Source organism: Lepisosteus platostomus, chromosome 14 (assembly GCF_059453375.1).
Source record: "Lepisosteus platostomus isolate fLepPlt1 chromosome 14, fLepPlt1.hap1, whole genome shotgun sequence".
Lineage (NCBI taxonomy): Eukaryota > Metazoa > Chordata > Actinopteri > Semionotiformes > Lepisosteidae > Lepisosteus > Lepisosteus platostomus.
The window spans coordinates 16,251,411-16,278,816 of NC_142624.1; the positions used below are offsets into that span (position 1 = coordinate 16,251,411).

Below are 27,406 nucleotides of genomic sequence, written 5' to 3' on the forward strand. Positions count from 1 at the left end.
ACAAATTGAATTGTAAGGGGGGTGTTCACTTATCCAAATAAGGTAATTTACTTTTGTAACTAATTAATTTTCAGAATGTTTTAGAATTTTATTTTCACTTGACTAATGTGGGTTACTCCGTGTAAATAAAAATGGAACATGCTTAATTTAATTTGTTTTTATTTTCATACAACAAAGGGTACACATTTTAAATGGGCTTGGTTGACTTTCTCTACCCACTGTATATGCCTTCCACTTCATATGACAATCTTGCAGCCCTCAAGCACACACTGATCACACACACAGTGCCTGATCTACCAACCCATACTCTCATACGTCTTGCAGAACTGGTCCTCACACCTAATGTCTTCTCTTTCAATAACCTCTTATCACCAGGTTATTGGAGAGTCAGGATGGGACTCAAATATGCAAACAATTTTGTTGGCTGGATAGAAAATGATCCTCTGCTTCCTATACCGGCTTTGTCCCTAACCTGTAAAAGCGATAGGTTGATGACTATGACAGAACCATCATATACTCTAATGACAAACCTGAGTATTTTTTGCCTCATGTAATGAACATTCACCCATCCCTTAAGTAAACCTCTCCTTCCACGTCTCCCAGCCTCTGACTATTACACATCTACTGTACCTCTCACAGCTATCTACTCTACAGCTCCTTCCACCCCACACGTACTAAATACTCTCTACCCTTTTCAGTGTCTCTCCCACTTTGTCAGGCTCTGATGACTATCATTACCATGCCATGAAAATGCATTCTTTTCCCATTGACAGAGGAGAGCATACACAAGTTAATGACAAGGCCTTCACCTGAGCCCAAAACAGCCCTTGGTTCATCAACACAGACAGAAATTCTTTGTACTGTCCTCCTTGTGTGTTTACTACCACAATTTGACAGCCAGCAGACAAATTCCATTCAAAAATTACATCAGAGTCAGGAATCCGAGCTTCAGTGTTTTATTGAAATAAACATAATGCATGCAACTTTGAATAAGGAGTAAAAGGTAATGCTTTTGCTGGCAGGTACCAAGTATATTGTTGCAGATTGATACACTGGCTGCTTCCTACTGACAATGTGCTTCAGTAATAACCTTACATTCTATTTCCTGGGTCAAGGTGTAAAGATACCATAGAGTTTTAATTGTGGTCTAGCGTTAACGTCGTACAAATGGCCAGCAGGGGGAGTAAAATTACAAAAAAATAAAAACTAAAGGTAGAATACTCCTGGACTCAAAATCATATTCTACAGGTGCCTACCACCCTTTCTATTCCCAGGAACATCAATGACAACTTCCCCTCTTTATCTTAGAGGATAACCCTTCAGTAGCCATCTAATCTGTGGAACCTTTTTGTTCATAGCTCCCATAACTGCCCACAGCAATGATTCACACCAGGCACTTTCCCCTGCAACCGAATCTGCTGTATCGCCTGCACATGAATATCCAATACTACCCGCATTCAATGCCCCTCTAGACAATTCCATGTCACCCAGAAGACACCATATATTTCCAGCAATCCCTCTTACTGCATCCCATACAGAAAATGCCCAGCCTTTCTAGGTGTTTATTGTGGGGTATTTTCTGGAATTTTCTTCAAGTTTCATTTACAGGCAAACATGGCAAATACAGCTTAAAATGTTGGGCTTCTGCCAAACAGGTGAACAAATCTACGGTTTGTGGATGGGGAAGTGTTTCACACAGAGGATAGGGTTGATAGTCACTTTTAAGTCCCCACACATTCACTAAGCCATTCTTCTTCACAACAGGCAAAATTGGTATGGTGATCACTGCACTGTGCAGGTGACAACTCCCTTCTACGTCAGCCTACACAGTTCTAATGGCATATGGCACCAATCATGACTGACAAAACTTTAGTTTGTGTTGTGGTTGCAGGGACATTTTGGCTTCAGTGCTCTTTATAGTTCCGTTTTTTGTTGAAGACAGAAGCAAAACAGCCTCAAGTGTGTTCTGATTGCACTGGACAGTTCTTATTTCATGCCAGTTTGTGCATATGTTAACATGTTCCTGCCAAAGATGGAAGGATAGTTACCATTGACCACATATAAAAGAAGATGCGCAGTTTGTTTATTCTTTTTTAGTCACAATGATAAATCCTACAGGTGAAACTGCCTTGAAGACTGAATAGGTCTTCAAGACAATATCAGTGGGCTATAAAGGCAGGGGCATAAATCTTACTTCATACACCTCTGTTGAACTTAATGAAACATCAGCCCGCGTCCAATTCCGTCCAATTTCAAAAGTGACCGTAGATATTTTTGTTTTTCCTTTAGGAAACAGCATGTAAAGCTAAGTCAGCTTTGTTCTCATCACTATATCTATCTTGAATCTTTAAGTGATGTACTGCTTTCCTTTTAAAATGTCTGTCCCATTGATCTTTGTTGTTCTCTGCAAATCACAAATGTTGTTCTTGCTGTTTATTAACTACTGATGTGCAGTGACTCCTGTGTCATAGTTTCCATAAATATGGTGATTTCCACAGCAATTCATCCAGAGATGTAACAAACTTGCAGAGTTCAGACAATTTCTTTGTATAAGCCAAGTACTCTGAGAAAGTCTCGCCCTTTCTTGATTCCACTTTTGGAAACACAAGCTTTCACCAATTATGAGAGTTTTGGGATTGAAATGCACCTGTAGGACTTCCACAATTCTACAATAGGATTTTTCGCCTGGCTTTTCAGGCATAACTAGACTTCTCAAAAGGCTGTAAGTCTTGCCTCTCATTACTCTAAACAATACAACCAACTAACTGTTTTTCTTCACTATGTTTAGCTATAACAAAACATTCAAACCTTTCAATCTACGTAGACCAATCATCCACTGTCTCATCAAAAACTTCTAATTGTCTGATGATAGCTGCCATCTCACTGCCTTGTCTGAAGCATTAACAATAAATTCCTGCAAATATTTTCATGAAAAATTTTAAATACATGGAGAAGTTCATTTCTTATATGTACACATACACTACAATGGGATTCTTATTCCCACTGTTTTCTCAGGACATACAGAGTATAAAAGTCAACAGTACAACAGAAACAGTATTACCACACAATGTAGACAGTACATTACAAAACAGTAAATAGTGACAGTATGTACAGACAATTCATAAACAGACTCATAAATACAAATAAAACAAAAAATATGTGGTAGAAATTCTAAGTGCACAGTGCAGAGGTAGTTTAAATTCTGGGGTATTGCATGTAAAGTTAAAGGGGAACTTAAGGGTTAGAAAGAAACAGCATTAATAAGTGCATTTCAAACTGCAAGAAAAGTAAAATCTATACAGTAACTTGTAATACCTCCAATTTACACCACAAAATAGATAACATTTCCAGGTATGCACAATGTCCTGTTCTGCAATTCAAAACGAGACAACAAAACTCCTGGTGATGTTCACCACCCTATGACATTGTAAACAAGCAGGCTTGTGATTACAACTCTTTCAGTCCAATAGAAATATTGTATTCAATTTCAAGTTTTGCTGACAGACTATTGACTTGTTAACTCTGCAAGCATGCCACTTTGGAACATTTTTGCGGTAAAATGTCTGCCGCACAACCTGTTTCTATTTGCTTGTACATCACATTACATTAGTCATTACAGAGACTAGTGAAGAGGAAGGGCTGAATCATGTTACAATTCATGGGAACTTGAATGTGAGTTTGCGACAACATGGTGACTTACAGTACTTTTACAAAGTTCATGATTTTGTGCTTAACTAGAAATTTGTCAATTAATTTATTTTGTTATAGAGATTTAATAACCAACCTGAGAAATTGGGACTGCAGTTCCCTTTTAACTGTTAATGATGCACACTGCCGTAGGAACTAAGCTGTTATTAAAACCAGTAGTTCATGCTTTAATGATGCAGAGGGGAGTTTTGTGGCCGTGATGGTTGGGATCCTGAATGAAGGATTAGGCAACATTTATTGTGGATAATGTGAATCTCATTAATGAGGGTAATTCACATCCCGTTATCCTCTGCGCCATTCCCATGAACCTTTGCAGAGAGACTTTGTTATGTATGGTAGTATTGCCATACCATACAGTGATACCACTAGAGAGGACACTTTCTGTGGTGCTATGGTAAATGTTCTTGAGTAGCTGCTTCCCCATACTGAATTTCTTCAGGCACTGCAGAAAGTGGAGATGCTTTTGTGCCTTTTTCTGAATGGCTAAGTGTTGTGAGACTAAGCCAAGTTGGCAGAAACCGCAGACTGACAAAACTTAAGGAGCAGACAGTTTTCACTATGTTTCCCCAATGTTGAATGGGGCATAACTCCTTCTAGATCTCCTGAAGTCCTCAATGAATTATTTTGTCTTGTTGACATTCAAGGCCAGTTTGTTGTCAAGGCACCATCTTGTAACATGCCCTACCTCACTCCTGTACACGGACTCATCATTGTTACTGATCTGCCAGATAACCGGTGTCATCAGCAAATTTGATAACGTGGTTGCTGCTGTAAGTGACTGTACTCATAGGTGAACAAGCAGTACTGTCCTGGCCTCACTGAACGTACTCTTATTCAGTTATCCAGTCAACTAAACAAATTGTCATCCAAATAACTCTAAGGAAACAGGCTGATGTTTTGTTTAGAAATTTACTTGAATACTTTTTTGTGAAACTGTAAAATACAAAGAAAAAAGGCTTGTATAAACAAACACAAATCTCAGTGAGTTGAGCATAGTTACAGTACTAGATAACAGGCTAACAGACTGTGCAATGTCAGGCACGAATGACAAAGACAATTCTAATATGAGTAAGCTACTCACAAATTGTGCTATCACTATGCTTAACTACATACTGAATGAATAAGTGAATGCTAACGGTTTATATTCGCAGAAGCTAGTGGCTTACATAACAGTATCTAAATTATGATACAAACAATAACATCACAAAATAACTTGCTGACATGAAAAATTAACTGCTGAAAAAGAAAATGAAACTTACAGATGATGCCGTTTTTAAGGCCTACAGTAGATGTATGTGGATGAACTAGTGGCAATATTACCGCGATACGCATCTTGATCTTCAGTGCTTAAACTACTTCCTTAAAATGAACTTCCTGTTACATCTGCGTGATAAACCAACAAACGCTGAACTTTCTAGAATGTCCACTAGGTGTCGCTAAAGGTTAACAGATGCCAATACACTGACCGCCTCTTATCATCAATATACCACTACTAAATAAAAATTAAACCATCTGTTCTGGTGAGAAGAGAAATACTAGCTCTGAAACGGGTCTGGAGAACACTTTGGACAGCCCTTGTTGAATGACTTTCACCTCCACTTTCCTGACCATCCCATCCTTGCTGGGAATAGCCTTCACAATAATTCCCATTGGCCACTCATTTCTCCTGGCCTGCTTGTCCTTCAGAAGAACTTGTCACCTTCCTTTAGGTTGGGCCGTTGAAGCTGCCACTTCTGACGTGTCTGCAATGTGCTAAGGTATTCTTTCTTCCATCTACTCCAGAAAGTATCCGCCAAGCTTTGTACACGCTTCCACTGATGTCTGAACAGGTCTCCTTTGCTTTGTTGAAAAACTGTTACTCCGAGGCTTTCATCTGTTTCTTTCCCAGAGCAGCTTCTCCTGATGGGATGGGAAAGCTGCTGATGCCCATTTCTGAGGCAAAACTTCTCTTTCACTTTCATATGATTTTCGCATGGGCTGAAGTGACTAGGTCTGCCGTTTTCTAAAATGTGCGTCTTCATACTGCTTACCTCAATCGGCCTGTGAGCGCTTCCAAGGCATACATCTCCAATAATAACCCATCCTAGCTGTTGGGCACTTGGAGCATTGTGAGGGCCATTAAGTTGCTTTTGGGCTTTGTGCACCCTCACAATGTCTCTCCCCAACAGCAAAAGTATCTCAGCATCAGGATCAATAGGAGGTATTTCATGGGCAATGGTTGTTACGTTGGTTCTGCAGGTGTGGGTATCTCATCTCTGCTGTTGGGGACCATGTTGCACTCAATGAGTGTAGGAAGTGTTAACCTAGTTCTGCCATTCAGACTCCACAACAAAGCCTGTGGCTCTTCTACCCATTGTCTCTGTTATTCCATCACAGATCTTCAGGACATATGGGGCTGTGGTACTCTTTATACTGAACATGTCGAAGAACTCAGGGCTTGCTAGTGACCTGTTGCTTTGATCGTCTAATATGGCGTACATCTTTCTTACGTCTTTGCAGCAACCTACTGAATAAACCTTTACTAAGAATATATTGGAACTCAATTTACAGCTAAAACCTTCTCCACACACTTCAGTGCACCTGGTTTTGACTGAGTCAGCAGGATCTTCATCCTCCCCGCCATGCTGTGAGGGAGCTGGAGAGCGGTTGAGGAACCATGGAGCTGGGCCTGGATGCAGAGCACCTATATATCGGTCACTCTCACACTCTGAACATTTAGCAGTCATTTCACAATTCTTGACCATGTGTTTGGAAGAGGCACAGCACTTAAAACAGATGGAGTACTCTTTGAGGAGCCTCTTACGTTCCTCCAGTGGCATTTCTCTTAAGCCCCTACATTTCTCAAGTGGATGGGGTTTGCAATGTATTGGACACTGTCTGTCTGGGTCTTCTGCAGCACTGCATGCAAATAGGTTGGAGGGGATGAGACATCAGTTTTGTGCTCAGAGATTGGTATATGTGTATTACTGTGGTTCTCAGTGAACTTATCTTTTCTCCAATGGGTTATGGTGTATGAGGTGAGACTAAACCTTGGGTCATTGCGTGCTTTGGCTTCTCTGCGTAGAAACTCTGAAAAGAAAGAGAAAGGTGGGATGGAGATCTTGTGTTCCTCCTTGTATCGTATTCCTTGCATAATCCATTTTTCCTGAAGCCCATATGGCAGCTTTTCTACAATAGGGTTGACACCTCTGGCTGTATGCAAATATGAAAGTCCTGACAGCTATAGCCATCTCGTTTCGCAGCCTCTATTTCTGACAGCAAGTCACCTAATTCTTGAAGCTTCTGGTGATCTTTGGATGCCATTCAAGGAAAGTTCTCTATCTTTCTGTACAGAGCTCATGCTAAAGCTTCTGGGGAACCAAACATTCCATCCAGCCTCTCCCACATCAGCCGTAGGCCAGGAGGCAGGTTCCTTATATTACCTGACTTAACGCGGCGAGCATGCTCAGCTGATTCTCTTCCAAGCCATTTGATCAACTGGTCGAATTTTTCTCTGGCTGTGAGGTCTAGGTCCTCAATAACACTGAGAAATGTAGATTTCCATGATAAGTAGTTATCTGGCTTATCATCAAACTTGCTAGGCCCAGATGTCCCAAACTGGCTTCATGCTAGGTATTTGGCAAGTTTGAATGTTGCTGCATTGTTACCAGAGCACTGTGTTGCACTGCGCACATTATTGTTGACTTGATTGGAGGGGGTGACTGAGTGCAAAGAGTGATTTAATGACTCATTTGAAGAGCTGTTGACTGGAGGTGAAGAATTGTGCTGCCTTCTTTCAACTTCTCTGTGACTGTGTGCTGCAACATCCTCAGGATAGCTGGATAGTATGTGGTAAACAGGTGGTGGAGCATCACCTTCTAACTGATCATATAGTGCTTGGGATGGGAACCTTTTATTTTAGCTAATGTTTTGCTGTCCATGATTCTCTGCTGGTGGTCTGCTGCCACAGACACTGTTTTGCGTTGCAACATATTCTTCTACGTGCTGTTGCGTGCTCTGTGGTGGAAATCGGAAGCTGACTCCCTTCGCAGTATCAGCCATTTCAAGATCTGCCACCATTGCTTCCATCACCGCTGCCTCACAGCGCACAGCTTCTGCTTCTCTCTCTTGCTCTAGAGCCTCTAAAGTGGCTCCAAGGTGGGCTTTTTTCACCTTGATTTCAATCAGGTCCGGCACTTGCTCGGGCACTTTCAGCTTTTGCTCTTGCCTTGGCTGCTGTAATGCTGGCCACCAACACAATTGATACGAGTGATGACTTTGGCAAATTGGATAAAACAGACTGTGTCTCAATTTTATCTTCCATATTGACGGAGCGATCAGTTCAAAGGCAGAATATAATCACTGACTGCAGATGTCACTTAGGCATCAAATCTGTATGTGATGATGCAAGACTGATCCACCATCCATGTAAAGGTTCTTGTTTCACTGGTGCATCTTTTCACTGTCCTGGCCTCACTGAACGTACTCTTATTCAGTCATCCAGTCAACTAAACAAATCGTCATCCAAATAACTCTCAGGAAACAGGCTGTTGTTTCGTTTACAAATGTATTGGACAGTACTAGATAACAGGCTAACAGACTGTGCAATGCCAAGTCAATTCTAATGAGTAAGCTACGCACAAACATTGCTATCACTATGCTTAACTACATACTGAATGAATAAAGGAATGCTAACGGTTTACATTAATGGCAAATGACAAATACACTGCTGAAAAAGAAAATGAAACTTACAGATGATGCCGTTTTTAAGGCCTACAGTAGATAGATGAAGATGAACTACTAGCGATTTTCAGTGCTTAAACTACTTCCTTAAAATGAACTTCCTGTTACATCTGCTTGATAAACCAACAAACGCTGAACTTTCTAGAATGTCCACTAGGTGTCACTAAAGGTTAACAGATGCCAATACAAGTACAGTCTAGGGCTGAGAGAGCAGCCTTGTGGAGCTCCAGTAACTAGGATCAAAAGATATTTTTGCCAATTGTCACCCTCTGAGGTTAGGAAATTAGGAAACCCTAGATTCCTGAATTTATAGACCAGCTTGGCAATAAAAATTGTTTTAAAAGTTAAGTTGTAATTCCCCTCCACCACCACTGTGCAGCATCCACCTGGATGATGTGACAGCAGCCATAGTGCACCAGAACACTCACCACACATCAGCGGGGAGGAGAGTTTTACATCTCATCCAAAGGACAGCACCTGTTTACAGTATAGTGTCCCCATCACTACACTGGGGCATTAGGACCCACATGAGCCACAGGGTGAGCACCCCCTGCTGACCCCACTAACACCTCTTCCAGCAGCAACTGTAATTTTTCCCAGGAGGTCTCCCCATCCAAGTACTGACCAGGCTCACACCTGCTTAGCTTCAGTGGGTTGCCAGTTGTGAGCAGCAGGGTGATATGGCTGCTGGCCATAGATGGCATAGATGCCCTGCTTGTCTAAATGTCTAAAGGTCAAGTATGTACTGTAGTGCTAGAGATACGGGATCATCAACTGACCTATAGAGAGTTAAGTAAATTGAAGTTTATCGAGGGAGTATAGGTAAGTAAAATTTATATATGACAATATTAGTCTTTACAGGCTCTTCATTACCATTATGTGAGTGCTACTGGGAGGTAATCGTTTATAGAAGTTACCATGGTATTCTTGCGCAGTGGAACAATTGTGTTTTTTCTTGAGGCACTCTGGTATGACTGACAGGAACAGAGAGGGGTTAAAAATGTCAGAATGCGCTTCATTTCTTCTAAATGCAGTACCTGTAATGCGGCACAGTACATTATGTGATTCATTGGCCAAAGACAACCAATAGGTGGCTCTTGTGGTGTTTCAGATGTTAGTGAAATGGTTGCTTCATATAATCTGTTTCCCTACTGTTTACTCCCTTTAAAGCCACTTAATATGGAAAATTAACATGTAATTTTGTAACTAAAGGGATTGTGAAAATTGTGAAGAAATTGTGGTAGCTGACAATAAAAATAACAGAATGACAATAAAAATAACAGAATGCCTCTGAATGTCAAAAACAATATTAATTTAGGAAAAAAATATATTACACATACTGAAAGAGAAGAGAAGAAAACCCTACGTTTTGGCTGTGAAGCCTTCTTCAGGTGTGAGAAAGACAGGGCAGACAGCAAAGATTAAATAGCACAGAAGAACAAAAGTTGGGAGAGGGGAGGAGGCAAGAGGGGCAGAGAGGCCACTCAGGAAGTGCAAAGGGGAGAGGGGTGAAGAAAGGTGTGTAGTCAAAAGTTGCATGAGAATAGAGAAGATTACACAAGAATAAGTCAGTCATTGAGAGAAGGGGGATGGTAAGATGCAGCCATTCAAAACGCGGTACAACGCGGTGGGCATGTCGCATCGAAATGCGGTATGACACGGTGTAATAAGAGTATTATTGGACAATGTTGTGAGGCTCTGGCGGAATTTCTCTGTAAACTGAAAAGTTATAGTGGAGACAGGTTGTGTATCGCTTCTTTTTACACTTGTAAAAAAACATTCAAATGTTAATGCGACACGGAAGATATTGTGGTGTATTGGTCGTTAGTGAAAAGATTTAATCATTTAATCTCTTTACTGTGCACATTTTAATCCGCTTAGTATTGAATATTTATTTGGAATTTTACCACTGAAGGGAAATTTTAGTAGCTAAGCATAAAACGCAGAGGAGCATAATGAAGGTCATAAAGGTCATAAGTGATATTGTAACGCTTACGGCCACTGGTGAGTGTGTAAGAGCCGGCTTACCAGAGTGGTGACGTCACCGCCCTTCCCTGGGATAGCAGGGGCTACAGCTGCTGGGCTGATGGGAGATCTCTCTCTAGCTCAACAGGCTGGGTCCCTTTGAGTGATGCCGGAGGCCTGTGTTTGAGTCCCTGATGGTGGGGGGCCAACCTGATGCGGTGGTGGCAAGGGTGCCCCTGTGAACCCTGAAGTGCTACAATATTAATTTAGGAACATAAACACATTATGTAAACTGTATGTTGCTGGCATTGGTATTTTGAAGAAAAAATACACACCAATATTCCATATTCCAAGACAAAGTCTTACATGTGGTTGACCTTCCAACCATATTACTGTAATATCTGTATTGCTGTTTCAGCGTGTGTCACATGACTTGCCTCAGTGGCATGACAGCTTAAGCAATCAATTTATAGTATAAGAGTGAGGTCAGCTGTTCAAATCCAGCAGTTGCTATGAGTTTTCGTTTAACAAAAACACTTCTTTGAAAAACTAAAATAGCAAGTATTATGGACACTACAGTATATTGACATTTTTTATATTTCAAAATAACACATGTTCGTACTGTATGTACAGTACACAGCGGTACTGCAGGTTGAACTGTAGGGCACAAATCCACCTGAGCCCAAAAGCCCAACACTTATGTGTATTCACCTAGTGCAGCGCGATTTTCATCACTCTCTGCGGGAGTGCTGGCTGTGACGAATTAAACCGGTTTCACAGGTATTTTCAAAGTAGAAGGGGGCGAGTCTTCCAGCGAAAGACACCTCCCCCCATCCAAAACCCCTTTTTTTTGCTCACAGTAGTACTACTTACAGTAGTACTTAAGTACAGTACAGTAAGTAAGAACAGTGAGTACTTACAGTAGTACTTCTCGCGTTAAGAAAGCTAGGTGTTAGCATAAACTATCAGTAATCAATAATATTAAATTTAGCACTGTAATAAATTGTTCTAATAATAAATTCTATTCTACTCTGAGAATGTAGGGGGGAAGAAGAATGCCCATGGTTTTTTCACAGATAAACTTGTGTCAAGCTGTCAACAAAAACCAGCTGTCAACAAAAACCAGCTGTCAAAAAACGTTTTTTTTTTTAAAAAGTCAATTGTGTGTCCATAATATTGCTATTTTGCTATTGCTAATTGCTATTGCTACTGAGTCTCTGTGTCTACATTGTTTGTGAACAAACCGGTTTCACAGGTATTTTCAACCCACAGCCACTGTTGTTTCATGAGTTGTTATCCTGTAAAACGCTTTGAGAAGCCACCTTATTTGTTCTGCAGGCAAGGTTGGCCCAACGCCACCGCCTAGCAGGAGAGCCACTGGGTCCGGTCGCTGCAGATGTGGCCTACTTAGCCCGCCAGGGTTACCCTACTCTCCCGGAGGAGGCCCACCGGGAGATAGAACTCCAGGCATTCCTCCGGGCCTTGGCACCGACTGAGGTCCAGCGCCCGGCACTTCCAGGCGATGTGCCCCCTCTCCCCACAGCGGTGGCAGATGACCCGCCGTCGTCGCTCCACCAGCTTTGCTGCGCTGGCCATCTCCTCCTCCCCATCTGATTCCCCGTGCGCCTCTCCGTTGGTGCCCACCGGTCTCCTCGAACACAGCATCAGCCTGCTCAGCCAGAGCCAGGGCCTGCTCCAAGGGGACCGGCGCGGCCAGCATCACGCAGCGCTGCACCTCAGTCGGCGCCAGGGCCCGGAGGAACGCCTGGAGCGCTATCTCCCGGTGGGCCTCCTCCGGGAGAGTAGGGTAACCCTGGCGGGCTAATTAGGCCACATCTGCGGTGACCGGACCCAGTGGCTCTCCCTTTAGGCAGCAGCATTGGGCCAACCTTGCCCGCAGCAGTCCCGGCACCTCCCCTCTCCTGGCAAAACGCCTCCGGAGAGCCGACGCCAACGCCGTGTTGTTGCACCACTGGTCCCCGGGTACATCCAGCAATGCCTCGCAGGCCTTCCCCTCCAGGACTGCGGCGAGGTAGCCCGCCATCTCCACCTGAGACCAGCCATTTGCCCAGGCCGCCATCTGGAACTGGGCCTCAAACATTTGCCATGGGACCTCCCCCTTATAACGGCTCAGTCTCACCGGCACAGGATGGTGCAGGGGTGGCGGGCTGGACCCCGCTGGTCTGGCGTCTCCTTCCTGCCACACGGCCTGAGGCGACTCGGGAAAGGGCCCCCCTTCCGCTGAGTAGGTCGCCGTTGGGTAGCCCTGATAAGGGCTGTGGCCACTGGCGGTGCTTAGGGGTCGTCCAGGCCCCTGGTGGCTGCTGCCCGCCCCCAAAAGGCGCTTTAGGGGGTCACTCAGCTGCTGGGATTCACTGTCCATCCTCCCGCTTCTGACACCAATGTAATGAATTTGGGTTAGTTGAGGACGAACACAGAGACTTGTTAAAAACACCATTTATGCGCTTTATTTCTTCTCCGTCCTACCTGCCAGCAGCACTCCCATGCCCAGACAAGAGAGAGACACAAGACAAGCCCGCCAAGAACGCGGGCCCGAGAGAGAGAGAGAGAGAGAGAGAGAGAGAGAGAGAGAGAGAGAGACCAAGGGGTGCGGAACCAGGGAACTATTTACATGGAAAATGGGCGATCTCCCCAGAATGTACGCCCATTTCACTGTTACCTGGATACCTCTTGGGGGATATCCTCTATATCCTCTTGGGGGGAATATCCTCTTGGGGGATATTCTAACAACAAGTGATTATAAGATGATCTGTCAAAGCGCAATGAAATACAATATGCTGGACAGTATGCTTCTCAAAGCACTTTACAGGATAACAACAATAACAACAACAATTTTACGTCCTGGGAGGAAGAATATAATCAATATTAATAATAATAGATTTTATTTTATATAGCGCCTTTAAAGGTGGCTTTAAAAAAATATTTTGACAGCTGGTTTTTGTTGACAGCTTGACCTAAATTTATCAGTGAAAAGACCACGGGCATTCTTCACCCCCCCTACATTCTCAGAGTAGAATAGAATTTATTATTAGAACATTATTACAGTTATAAATTTAATATTGATTACTAATAGTTTATGCTAACACCTAACTTTCTTAACGTGAGAAGTACTACTGTACTTACTTACTGTACTGTACTTAAGTACTACTGTAAGTAGTACTACTGTGAGCAAAAAAAAGGGGTTTTGGAGGGGGGGGGGTATTCTAGCCTTTACAATTGCTGCACAAATATTTAGTAACAAAGTCCTTTAAAATTCCTTCAGGTCTGCCTTGGCATTGCACTGTGAGCTGATGGTGTTTCATCTTCTTGTTTGCTGTTGTCACTGCCAGAGGAACTCTTAAACAAGCCTGTAAATATATTTAATGAGTTTTTACATGACTTCTTCCCTCTGTAAAGTGGAGCCCCAGATTTTATCATTCCAAGGCAGACATGAATAAATGTATTTGCATTTGCACACAGAGCAGTGTTTACTTGAACATGGAGATGCCATACTGAATAATTCCTGCACATGACCATTGCAGCGGAATTTGCATCGTTTGGCAGGGCTATGATTCATACAAGTGGTGGTGGATTTGGAGACAAAATGTATTTACATGGGGTTGCTGTAAGTGGAGCACTAATAACCCCAAAGCTCTACTATTATTTTACAAGAGAATGCACCTGACAAGCTGGACAGTATGCTTCTCAGAATGCTTTACAGGATAACAATAACAATAACAACAACAATTGACAAGTTCTGAGAGGAAAAATATGATCAATATTAATAATAATCATAATAAACTTTATTTTATATATCGCCTTTAAAGTGCTTTACAGGATATATGGCTTCTCAGAGCAGATACAACTTTATTACAGGATAACAACTGATGAAACAACAGTGGCTGGGGGTTGAAAATACCTGTGAAACCAGTTTGTTTACAATGTACTGTAGACACAGACTCAGTAGCAATAGCAATTAGCAATAGCAAAATAGCAATATTATGGACACTCAATTGAATTTTTTTTTTAACTTTTTTTTTGACAGCTGGTACAGCACCCCACTGTGCCCGCGCGCCAGCATTATATTTTCATGTATGGTTAGAATGTGTTCATTGTCTTCCAATGAAAGAAGGGTTCCTTTCGCCGAAGTCGGGAGACATTAGAAGCTTGCCACACCCAGACTGTTACACCAACGCATTAGCATGTTAAAGCGATTCCATTGAGGAGCCGGGCGCAATAATTGTTTTGTTCCTTGATTTTCTGATCTGCAAGGCCATTTGGCTGCAGCGAATGTGAATTCTGTCTGGCATTGCCAGATTGTGAAAAAATAAAAGTATTTTAATCAAGATGGGGGGGTAAGGTAGTCGTCTCTATGACACTCTCCCTTATAAAATTAACGTGAAACTAAACAAAAACTAAAAATAAGATCCAATCTACAGACATTCACAACATAGACATATCTTAAAACATTTACATATATTGTTAAATTATCACATATATTGTTAAATTATTATATATACTTTAAGTTACTGAAACAGCCAGTTAATAAAATCGTTGCAATTTTGTTCTTTTTTGGAGGTGGGGATATTCTGACAACAATTGATTTAAAGACAATCTGTCAAAGTGCAATGAAATACAACATTACGCTGGGTAAACGCTCCGAGGTCAAATTCTTCCATGACGGGGGTACCTTTAAAGCGCAGACGACAGCACCGAAAAATTTTGGCACGCCCTCTCTTTAAAGCCCTGGCCAAATACGAAGACAGTACATACAGTTATAATTCAAACTAAATTAAAAACTACACATCCTAGTTACCATGGTGGTGCTTGTGATCATTGCGTTTAACCAATGAAACAGGGCGAAAAATCATTCACATGACATTGGGGCTGAGTTAAGAAAGCTTAACCTATCAGCAACAAAACGAAATTTACACGATAGTCTACCTCAAACTGTCAGTTACACGACTGTGTACAGTATGTCGCTTAAGCCACTCCTATTTGGCATTTGTGTTATGGAGCCGGAAAGACGCCCCCCCACCTCTGGGTGCCTGACTTGTCGCCATCTTTAATCGTTCCGTGTCCGAGTCGCAGTAGCTAGAGTCACGTACGAAAAAAAGTTCATCCCAGCTACAATACATATATATTTTTGTGGTAAGAGGGAGCAAAACATAGGTATTTACTGCTAGTAATTGGTGTACGATTTATAGTTGAAATCTGAGCCTAAATATAATGTTAAAATCTCGACAAACAAAGCAATGTAGGAAATGCGCACACAGAAATACACAGAAAATAAATCCGTTCTGACATCTCAAATCAGTTTCGATCAAGGTCTCCAAAACAAACAAGAAAAAGAGCATTTTCAGAGAGCAATTACGCTGTGGTTAAGTTGAATAAGTGATTAGATTTATGAGCAATCTAATTTCTTATTCGTTTAAAACAGTGAAATGTCAGCTGCAAAAGATCACCAGTTTTTCATGCATAAAAAGTGGTTATTAACTCTCGAAATCTGTTTTTATAGGTTATAGGTTTTATAGTCGTGCAATGTCTAAGCCAGAACACATCATTATATCATTATATTTTTTATTTCTTTTTAAAAAAAATTAAAAATCATTTGCCCAGCCTAACAGTATTGTTCTTATTGTTGTTTATATCCTGTAAAGCACTTTGAGAAGCCACCTTTAAAGGCGCTATATAAAATAAAGTTTATTATTAATTTGCTGGACAGAGAAGTGAACATCATTATGCAAAAGACAAAGATAATGATTTACGTTGCATTGCCAGATTGTGAATCAATAAAGACATTGAATTAAACACGGGTTTGCGATTTAAATGGAAATGGGGGTGAGGGGAACTCTTAATCTAAATAAAAATAAAATAAATAAAACAGGTTTCGATAACCACTTTTTATGCGCGAAACACGGGTGATATTTCTTCCTCCTGATCAGCTTAGAAATCTGTGTACACTGTAAGGTTTTTACTTCTTATTTAAACTTTTAAAATAAACGTTTCAAATAAAACAACATACAGTATGCTGTTGTCTTCATGGTATGTAGAACAGATCAGCAGGTATTTTTTCCCCAGTCAGATGGTGTCAGCCAATCACCATTCTGAAGCGGTACCATAATCTCTGGTATAGGGACACCCCAGAAATTTGACTTTTTACTGTGTAATAAATTTTAAAGACTGCTTCTTAGCGTAGATAAAAAAAGCATAGATAAAAAAGCTTGGATTCTCATGTACAGTATCTGATACACGTATCTTTTAATACAGCATTTGCTGTGCTCTTGAGGATCCTTGTGATATTTTGAGCTCTGGTTGAATGATAAGTGTCGCAGTTTAAATCATTTTCGTTGTTAGAAATTATGAAATGCTCTGTTAAAAGCAAGGGAGTTTTTATGTCTTTTATAGTTAAAGAAAATGCCTGACAAACTAGGGATTGGACAGTTTTTCAGTGCTTGTACAATCGATGGAAATGTTCAAATAAATGTGCTAAATAAAAAAACAAAAAAAGTCCTTTATTCCTTTATCATATTGGCTAGCTAATGCCCTCTCTTTGCTAGTTGCTTGTGGCTGTGTTTCTGCGTTGCGTAGCAACGAGGGACTATATTCTCAGAAGAAGGAACGTAAACATCTTAATTTTCGTGTTAAATAAATTTTTTAGATTAAAATTCATTCTATACAGCAATCACATATTTGGGGACCGTTTCATAAAACTTTGATGCTTAAAATGTTTAGGGAGAAATGGAAGACTGGTGTGTATTCGTTCTTTAAACTACCAAGACCAGCCATATACAGTACAGTTTACATACAGTAATATGTTTATATGCCTAAATTAATATCGTTTATGACCTTCAGATGCGTTATGCTCTTCTTCTTTTTATGCTCAGCTCTAAAATTTCCCTTTAGTTGTAAAATTCCATATACCTATTCAATACTAAGCGGATTAAAACGTCCACAGTAAAGACATGATTAAATCTTTCCACGACCGACCAACGAGTGCCCCTGTCGGTCATTTTGACCACCCAATCACGGACCACGGTATGACGCACCATGACGCGTTTGTACCGCGCACTTTGAATGCCTGCATCTGTAGTTTCAGGATAAGGTTAATTTCTTCTGTTTTTCTGCTATGGGAGTTGAGAAACCCTTCTTTGAGGACAGAGACAGAGAGATCAGAGACAGGGGAAGGTGCCTGGTGGGGATGATTGCCGAGCGCAGTCAAGGGAGCTGTGAATTAGAAGTTGATGTAGATTGGGTGGTCGGCGGTAGGAGATGATTGGGTTGTTAGAAAAAAGGGTACCGATAGAGGGATCGCCCTGTAAAATGGAGTAGTTGTTAATAATGGTCCTGGGGATCGAAAGTGTTAGAGTTAGAGTGGTAGGGAAGCAAGCACCAAAGGAATGCGGTTGTGAGACCCAGGAGTTCCTTGTTGAGTTGATGATCCAAGGGCTATTTTTGGCCCGGGTGAGGGCCCTATCGATAACATGGGTGGGGTATCCTCTGTTGGGTGGTCGGTGGTAAGAGATGATTGGGTTGTTAGAAAAAAGGGTACTGATGGAGGGATCGCCCTGTAAAATGGAGTAGTTGTTAATAATGGTCCTGGGGATCGAAAGTGTTAGAGTTAGAGTGGTAGGGAAGCAAGCACCAAAGGAATGCGGTTGTGAGACCCACGAGTTCCTTGTTGAGTTGATGATCCAAGGGCTATTTTTGGCCCGGGTGAGGGCCCTATCGATAACATGGGTGGGGTATCCTCTGTTGGGTGGTCGGTGGTAAGAGATGATTGGGTTGTTAGAAAAAAGGGTACTGATGGAGGGATCGCCCTGTAAAATGGAGTAGTTGTTAATAATGGTCCCGGGGATAGAAAGTGTATTAGAGTGGTAGGGAAGCAACAAACGAATGCAGTTGTGAGACCAGGAGTTCCTGGTTGAGTTGATGATCCTAGGGCTGTTTTTGGCCCAGGTGAGGGCCCTATTGATAATATGGGTGGGTTATCCCCTGTTGATGAAAAAAGAATACATTTTGAGTGTTTGGTTCTGGAAATCCATGTTGTCACTGCAGAGTCAACGTAGCCTGAGGAACTGTGAAAAATGGAGAGTGTGTTTGGTGTGAGTGGGATGAAAAGAGCTGTACAGGAGATAGCTATGTGAATCTGTGGGTTTGTAATAGACCCAGGATAAGAGTTGTGAATGGTTAACACAAAAAAAGAGTTGTGGAAGATATGTTAACTATATATTTGAGAGATGGGTGAGAGTTAGTGACTTGATGCTGGAAGTGCCCTAGTTGGTCGTTAGAGCATGTAGCAGCACTGATATAGTCATCGATGTATTGCTTGTAGAGGTCAGGGACAAAACCAGTATAGGAAGCAAAGAAGCATTCTTCTACCCAGCCGACAAAAATATTGGCATAGCTATTAGTTGGCATAGTCCCATCCTGGTGCCCATGGCGACTCCACTAACCTGCTGATAAAAACGGTTATTAAATGAGAAGTATTGAGTGTGAGAACCAATTCCGCAAGACACACTAGACTGTGGGTGGGTGGATCAAGCACTGTGTGTTTGTCTAGCATGTGCTTTAAGGCTGTAAGCCCGTCATTGTGGGGAAAAATGGTGTAGAGAGACGTGATATCCATGGTAAAAATGTAGCATTCTGGACTCTGAATTTGGAAATCATTGAAAAGTTGAAGGGGATGGTTAGTATCCTTGATATATGAGGGAAGCATTTCAACCACCAGTTATTGTGGAAACATTTTGAACTACTCATTTTACCAAGCAATTTACATGCTTTGGTGTAATGGTAGAGTGCTTGTCTATCACCAAAAGTTTCCCAGGTTTGATTCCCAGTCAGGGCACATGTTTTATTTTTAACAAATAAAGTCTCTTGCTCTAAAAATAAAATAGTAAATGATATGTACTCTATATTGACATTTTTATTATTTATGTATATCACTATAAATAGTTCTGGTTGGTAGCGCGTCAGCATGCATAGGCTTCAAAGGAAAAAGTAATAGGTTTATTCCATGCTGAATAAACCTATTACTTCTCCTCACACTTGATGAAGGCTACATGGCCGAAACGTTGTGTTTTCTTTATTCTCTTTTCAGCATGGAATAAACCTATTACTTCTTCTTTATCACTATAAATATTAAATATTAAAATAATATTGCTACAGATGGAGGGTTATGAAAATAGTGAATTTCATGAATTGACCAAGCAGTTTAGTCAACAAGTAAAATAATTATTCATAACCATCAACTTGTGATTTCTTCAGACTATATCTGAGTGGTTGGTATGTGAATTCTTTGTTCTCACCTTTGGTGAGAAGAGTAATAACTCATATACACTTGGTTAAACAAATGTTTATTAACAATGACAATACAAAATACACCACACACAACAAAACATACAACACACAAGCTACAGTACTACAACATATTACATTATGTACAGACATACATTTGAAGGGCAATCGAATCACCCAGAAAACCCCAGACTGCTATGAAGTATTGAACCCTTAAATAATACCTACAGAGGCCAAAATAAGATATACTGTAAGCTGCCGTCTTAATAAATGCCACAAAATTAATTAAAGCCTATATCCCAATTCTAAAAATGCACTCACAAGGAGGAAATACCATCTTTTACTCAGGATACCTGTTCCTTAAAAACACAGAATAGCAAGTTCTCTCCAGCAAGGTTCAATACTTAGCTCCAATCAGGTTTTGTTTGGATAACAATGAAGCAGGAGCTTTCGCCTGGCACAAGCTTCAAGTTACAACTCCTCCTGATTCCTCCCTTCTTGTTTTTCTCTTCTGTATCTTCTCTCTGTTTCTGATCTTAATGTGTTCATTTATGTTCATATATGGTCTGCTCATTTCTGGACTGCTCATTGACAGTCATTTACCCACACCTTAAATAAACCAAGGTAAACTTTGCGATTGTATTTGATCAGGATACATCTCATAGCTAGCAGCCATATCACTCTGCAAGGATTGTTCCAAGGGGCTCAGCATTGACTGGGATTCTAAACTAGGCGTTTTCTGTCCACAGCCCAAACGCTTCCATAGACCTAGTTAAACATTGTGCCACTTGACGCTTTTCATAGTAGTGCAATCCCAAAACAGAATAATTTTAATCATTTAAAAAAGTGTGGTGCAGTGGAGTGGGTTGAAGTGTGTACGCCGCAATCTGCTGCATTAGTCAGCATGCATTTTGAATGGCTGGATCTCTACAGTACATACAAGAGATAACTGACCTGTTCAGGTTTTATGGACACAAGGACAGAAACCATCTGGGCTGGCTGCTTTCACTCTCTCAGGCTCTTTAACATACTTCAAGAGAGAACACATCTCATGTATAGAGAGCTGTAAAAACAAACTCCCCTGGTTCAAAGGGAGCCTTGATAGTGGGCTCAGCGTTCTGAGCCTCAAAATGGGAGTAAAAGGTGTTCAGCTTATATGATAGTGATGTATCAGTGGATGAAATACTGCTTGTGTTACCTTTATAGTTCATGATAGCCTGCAAGACTTGCCACATGTGTTTTGAGCTGCCCCCATTAGATCCATTAGATCAGTGGAGGAATCTCTGAATATACATCAATCAGTCATTGGTGAATATACACCAAGCGGTTTATGAGTTCCTGCTCGATAACTTCTGACCAGCACTGCATAGTGGTGCACTCTTTAGCTTCTGTTTATAAACAGAAAAAAGGAGCACGGAGGTATGGTCAGATATTCTAGAATACAGACATGAAATGGAGCAGCATGTTCCAAGTGGTTCTGCAACAGTGATCCATTGTGTTATTACCTCTAGTGGGAATGGAGACGTGCAGAAAGTACTTTAGCAAAACTTCTTTTAAGATTACAGTAATTAAAGTCCCCTGCCACGATAAAGACAGCTTCCGGATCCGTGCTTTCATAGTTGGTGGTGATGTTGTATATCTGAGTGCTGCTTTGGCGTTGGCATGCAGGTGAATTACACCGCAGTCATAATAGCTGAAAATTCCCTTGCTATGTAAAAATTACAACATTTGATTATTAGGTATTCCAGATTAGATTAGCAAATTCCATAGAGATTTTTTTAATATCAGTGGACCAAAGGATATTAATCATGAAACAATATCTACCTCCTTTCTTCTTGCCAGTAGAATTAGCTGTGTGGTCCATTCTGTATAGGATTGTTACGTCTCTGTGTGTATCTGTATGTTTTTTTTCCCACTTCCTGTATTCAGCTACCACCCCCCCTCCCCCCATGGGTCCATCACTACATCATCTTTGCCGTTGTGACATCACCTTCAATCAACTCTCGACCAATCAGAACTCAACTTCTTCAGTATTTAACTTGGAGGTTATCAGAATGAAGGGCCTTTTGCTTGACTTTGGTTCTGCTCCGCTCAGCTTTGGTTTCACTTTCATTTTGCTTCGGCTTCATCTCTCCATTTTTGTTCGTTTCACTTCGTGTGTGTTTCATTATAGCTTCGGCTTTGGTGGTTTGTGTTCGTCTTTGTGTACTTTCGTTTGTTTGTGTTTATCTTTTATTTCGCCATTACCTTGCCCAAATGTATTATATCAACCTCTGTGTTCTTTTGTACCATGTTTCTTGTGTCTACACTCGTTTTCCTTTTTTTTTGTATTCGTAGTTCACTTGTGTATTTATATTAACTTTTATGTATAGGGTTAGTTAAGGTTGTCGGGTACATTGTACACACGTAGTTGATCTTTGTATTAGTAACACTAGTTTAGGACGGTTGAGTGCCTTTTGTCTTGTATGGTTTTGGGTAGTTAGTGAAGGGTAGCTATGGCGTTAGAAGATGCCTAAGACCGAGTGTTTCAGGTTTTGTTTTGGTAGTTCGGTCAGCTTTCCCTCACTATATTAGCCAGCTCTATTTTGTTTGTTATTTTCCTTCTTTGGCATTGCTCTAGTTCCCTTTCTCTGTGTGTTATTGTGTCCTATTTACGTACCAGTCACTTTATTCACTTTAAAATAAAGCAGTTTTGCACCGAAACTTGTTGTCACGCTTCATAAGTCCCTCACCAGAAACCCACCTGCATCCAAAACCATCTTAAATGTTACACCCCTTTATCCCTAGACACCTGGGGTCATAACAAGGATGAATGCAGTGGGTTGTACAGCTATATTGGGAACATTGGGTTCCAGACAAGTTTAAATGAAACACGCACCAATCTCTCATGTTGTGCTGAGCGTTGATCCAACAATGAAGTTAATTAACCTTACTGTTCAGCGATGGCGCATTTGCAAGCAGTATGCTGGGAAGCTGCCACAACATGCCGCTTCTCTTGTCCCTTTTTCTGCTTTCTCTTGCATTCTTGTCCCTGTTTGCTCTGTTCTTTAGATGCAAAACAGTATACTTTCATTTCCATTGAAGTCAGATCCAAAGCTCTAAATGTCAGGTCAAAGAATGTTTGTTGGTCATAGGTGATGGCTGCCCACTGATTTGATTTACACAAAAAACTAGACATAACCCTAAAATAATCAACATAAATAAAGCTACATGGAATGGATCGATCATGAACAGCATTGTGGTTTTCTGTTGTGTGTTGAGCATGAATGTATTAAAAACCTTGTTTGCAATTTATGTTGTGTTTTACTCCTAAACATTTATATGTATAGTTTGATATTGGCACACTGATTATGTGGGTTAATGTGGCATTGCCAATTTAGTTTCTTTATTTTGTCATCATGACTACATCCCTACCTTAAGGTAATCGTACTACACTAGAATGCAGTTAATAAGTGCCTGAAAAATAAAATTACGTAACAATATGCAGATGATGAACAATATCAAACAGAAAAAATGGGAACTGTGTTTGCAAATATTTTTACCCAGTGGTAGCAGCAAGCAAGTGCTTGAATGACAAACCCCTTCTAGTAGGCCTTAAAGACTTTACTGGAGCTTACACTTTGTTTGCCTTCAACCTAAGTCTGGAGCAGGAGAACTCCTAGTATGATTTACCTATTAAAACAGGCAACGGAATTTCAGAAATTTACTTTTGACAGCCTTTACCCACCACAGCTAACGTGATTTTGTATTTGTGTATGTTCTTTTTGACAACATGATCAAAACTGACATGGGCCTCCAAGTCTTTTAGGACTTTAGCTAAAAAACTGAGAAGCAGACAATGAACACCAAACCACATATTATTACAAAATATTTTGACATGTGACCCCTATATAAGAGACATTTTGGGTGTGTTTCTTAGCAACACAATACTGAAAGAGAAACAGAAGTGAAGACCTCTGTGTTTAATAGTTAACAGTCTGATCAGCCCCTAGAACATTGACTTGGTATGTAGCTGACAGCTGATGGAAGAACTTCAAACAGCTTGGGGGTGACTCAGGGCACATGTGGCGAGGCTTGCAAGCAATCACGAACTACAAAGGCAACACCAGTGATATTTCCTCCACTGAAGCATCTCTACCAGATGAGCTGAACACCTTTTACTCCTGTTTTGAGGCTGAGAACACCGATCCCGCTATCACTGCTCCCTGTGAACCAGGGGACTTTGTGTTACAGCTCATGTGTTCCCCCCTCGTGTCCTTAAAACCAGTGCTATCTCCCATGTATACAGACATTTTTAACCTCTCTCTGTCCATGTCAGTTGTACCAGAGTGCTTTAAGAAAACCACAATTGTCCCACTGCCCAAGAAGATCAAGGTAACTTGCTTGAATGATTACCACCCAGTGGCACTCATTTCAGTGGTCATGAAGTGCCTAGAAAGACTTGCATTGTCCTATATAAATTGCTCTATCCCAGACTCCCTTGACCCACTTCAGTTTGCTTACCGCCCGAATAGGTCAGTAGATGATGCCATATCTCTAGCACTTCATACTGTCATAGAACATTTAGACGGACAGGGTACCTATGTTAGGATGCTGTTTATTGATTACACCTCGGCCTTCAACACAATTGTTCCCACCAAAAGAATCTGGGCTTATGCAAATCCATCTGCAACTGGATACTGGATTTCCTAGCAGGCAGACCTCATGTGGTGAAAATTGGCAACAATATCTCCTCTACAGCGTTCCTAAACACTGGAGCTCCACAGGGCTGCTCTCTCAGTCCAAGGCTATACTCCTTGTTCACCTACGGCTATAAAGCCACTTACAGCAGCAACTACATAATTAAGTTTGCAGATGACATCACTATTATTGGGCTGATCAACAACAACAAGTCTGCATACAGAAATGAGGTGGAGCATATAATAAGATGGTGCCTTGACAACAAGCTGGCCCTAAATGTCAACAAGACAAAAGAGGTCATTGTGGACTTCAGGAGACCCAGGGGGAGATCCACACCATCTGCACCACATGAAACGTGTGGAGAAAAAAGCTGCTAAACAGCTCGACCTGCTGCCTCTTTCGAAGGACACAGATACTCGTAGAATTAATGATATGGGAGATTATGTCAAAAGTACGCTGAGAGAGCACTTTAAGATGAGCAGATGCTTTTCACTGCAATTAGATGAGTCTGTAGATGCCGTTAATTTGGCCAATTTGCTTGTTTACTTTAGATATGAGTTTGAGGGCACATCCCATTAGGACTTTTTGTTTCGTGAGCCGCTACCAACAAGAACTACAGGAGAGCACATATTTCAGCTTCGGAATGAATTTATCGAAGAGAATGGCATCGACTGGAAAAAATGAATGAACGAAAAAATCAGAGTCTGTACAGACGGTGCTAGAGTGATGACAGGCAGACAGAGCGGAGTAGTTGCACGAATAAGAGAGGTTGCTCCAGATATGAAGGGGACGAACTGCTGCATCCACCGTGAGGCCTTAGCAGTCAAAAAAATGCCTGAGGATTTAAAACTTGTTAGACTCTGCTGTCAAAGTTCTGAATTGTATCAAGGCTCAACCAATGAATTCACATCTGCTTTGCACGACTAAACAGGCTCACCCCTCTCACTGAAATGGTAAGTGCTCAGTGCTATTTTTACTATATATATATCTTGGTCATTGAGATTTTCTGTGGTTCCTATGAGAAGATGACTTGTAGGTGGTACTTGGATGTTTTGGTTTGATCAGGGGTGGTACTTGGTCCAAAAAGTTTGAGAACCATTGCTCTATAACAACACTTTATTAGCCATATACAATTTTTTGCATTAGGAATTTGTCTTTTCACATACCCCAGCTTGCTCTCCATGAGACACACAAGCACACAGACAGGGAGAGAGAAGCTTGGGGTCAGAGCGCAGGGTCAGACATTTATACAGTGACCCTGGAGCAGCTGGGGTTAAGGGCCTTGCTCAGGGTCCCAACAAATTGAAAATGTGTCACAAATGTTGTTTGTCATGCCTGTTGTGTTCATTTTTAGTCTCTGAGTTATTGGTAAAAGGTTGTTAGTATTAAACATGCATAAAATATTTATTTCAATCTATACTTCATTTACAATTTAATTTCAAACACATAACACAATAATAAAATACACTATAAATTTTACAAATATTTTAAACATTTTTATTACAACATTTATTATACAGTCATTACTCATAAAGGTTGGTTATATATAGTATTTTTATTAGTCAAAGCACATACATTTATATTTATAACATATTTATATTATATAAATTAATAATTAATATTATTATATAAAGAGCCAGCAATTACTTTGAATCATTTTTATATCTACGTGGTGTTTGCTCAGTTATTTCCAAAGCTGGGGCTGCCATGACAACTGTTAGTTCTACAGCTGGCTTTAATAGCTTTACAGACGTTGGGTATCCAAAATGACAAACCTTGTAAATTTTAGCAACCTTGTACCATTTTCTAAAGCTATCTGGTAACTCAAGAATGCACCAATCACCAGTCAGTCACCTTTCTTCATTACAAATAATCCTGTTTTATTTCAGAGGGTGACAATGTGTATGTGCAATGCCACGGGAGATTACAACAACGAGGGTGGTGATGCATTAGAACCCAAGTGCAAGTGATCGGAGAGTGGCGGAACACCCAAGTAGACCCAACTGATTGAGGGCTAGGAAAAGGGAAAATGAAAATGGAAAGGCGAAAATAGAATAATTTATTACTTGCCGGTGGGGCTTAATCAGCCCAAGCCAGTGTAGCGGCAATGCTTGTTAATAAGACAGAATTAAGTGTTGCTGTGCTTTCCCAAATGAGGCCTCTCTCTTCTGTCTTCATCTCTGTGGTGCAGCCACAGAGAAGCTATTCATGCAGGCTGATTTAAAGATGTTTTCTTTTGATAAGGGACAGCTCCCAAATGGGGATGCACTTAGCTAAGACTGGCTATCATGATCAATGGTCATCCATTGGCTCCTAGCTGTCTAGGGAGTGCCAGATGGACATCTGGACTGCATTCCTAAGTGTCAGGAGTTAGTGACTCATATCTCACCTTGATCAACCAATCAGGGACTGGTAGGGCTGAGTAACCCACGTGGGTCTCTGATGCCCATGACACTTTCAGCCAATGAACAACCTGCAGTTCCTCCAGGTAAAAACAGGCAACACAGAGAGCCTGTAGGAGAAATTCCAGTAGGAAATCTCTAGGGAGAATTCCAGGGGTGCGAGACTATTCTAAAGAATTCCAGGGCAGGACGGTCCAGGAGAAGAAAGGCTCCCAAGGGCAGGACATTCTCCCAGTGCGCCTCCTGACCATCCTGAGACTCAGCCCGGACAACCATGGAACGGCCAGTGTGTCCAAGTGCCAGAACTTTCCTTTGTTCTAAGAGTCTAGAGCGGAGGTTGCTAGAGAGTAACCAGAGGATCCACCCGAGGTTAGCATCAGCAGCAAGCCTCGTGAACAGGCCGGAACTGTGGACACCTGAATCACTATTCAGAACTAGTGCTTCATCAGGAACGAACCGATCTTCTTCCTGACCTGCTGGGACCCACAGTCATCTTTTCTCCTGTGCACAAACTCTTGCTAGTTTCAGCCAAAACTAACTAGCCGGTCTTCAGAGAGCACAGATTGGACAGCTTAGAAGCCTGCAACTGTTTCTTTGTGCCCGCAAGAGATCTGAATCCCCAGAGATTGGAT

General features: G+C 41.3%; 1 long non-coding RNA gene across 1 annotated transcript in view; it reads left to right on the plus strand.

Annotated features, from left to right (window-relative positions):
* Positions 1–1,109: 1,109 nt before the first annotated feature.
* LOC148648890 (uncharacterized) overlaps positions 1,110–27,406 on the plus strand; it is a 314,784-nt gene continuing 288,487 nt past the window's right edge. Inside the window, exon 1 of the long non-coding RNA XR_015926562.1 lies at positions 1,110–1,248. This is a non-coding gene — a long non-coding RNA (uncharacterized LOC148648890). The remainder of the gene's footprint in view (positions 1,249–27,406) is intronic.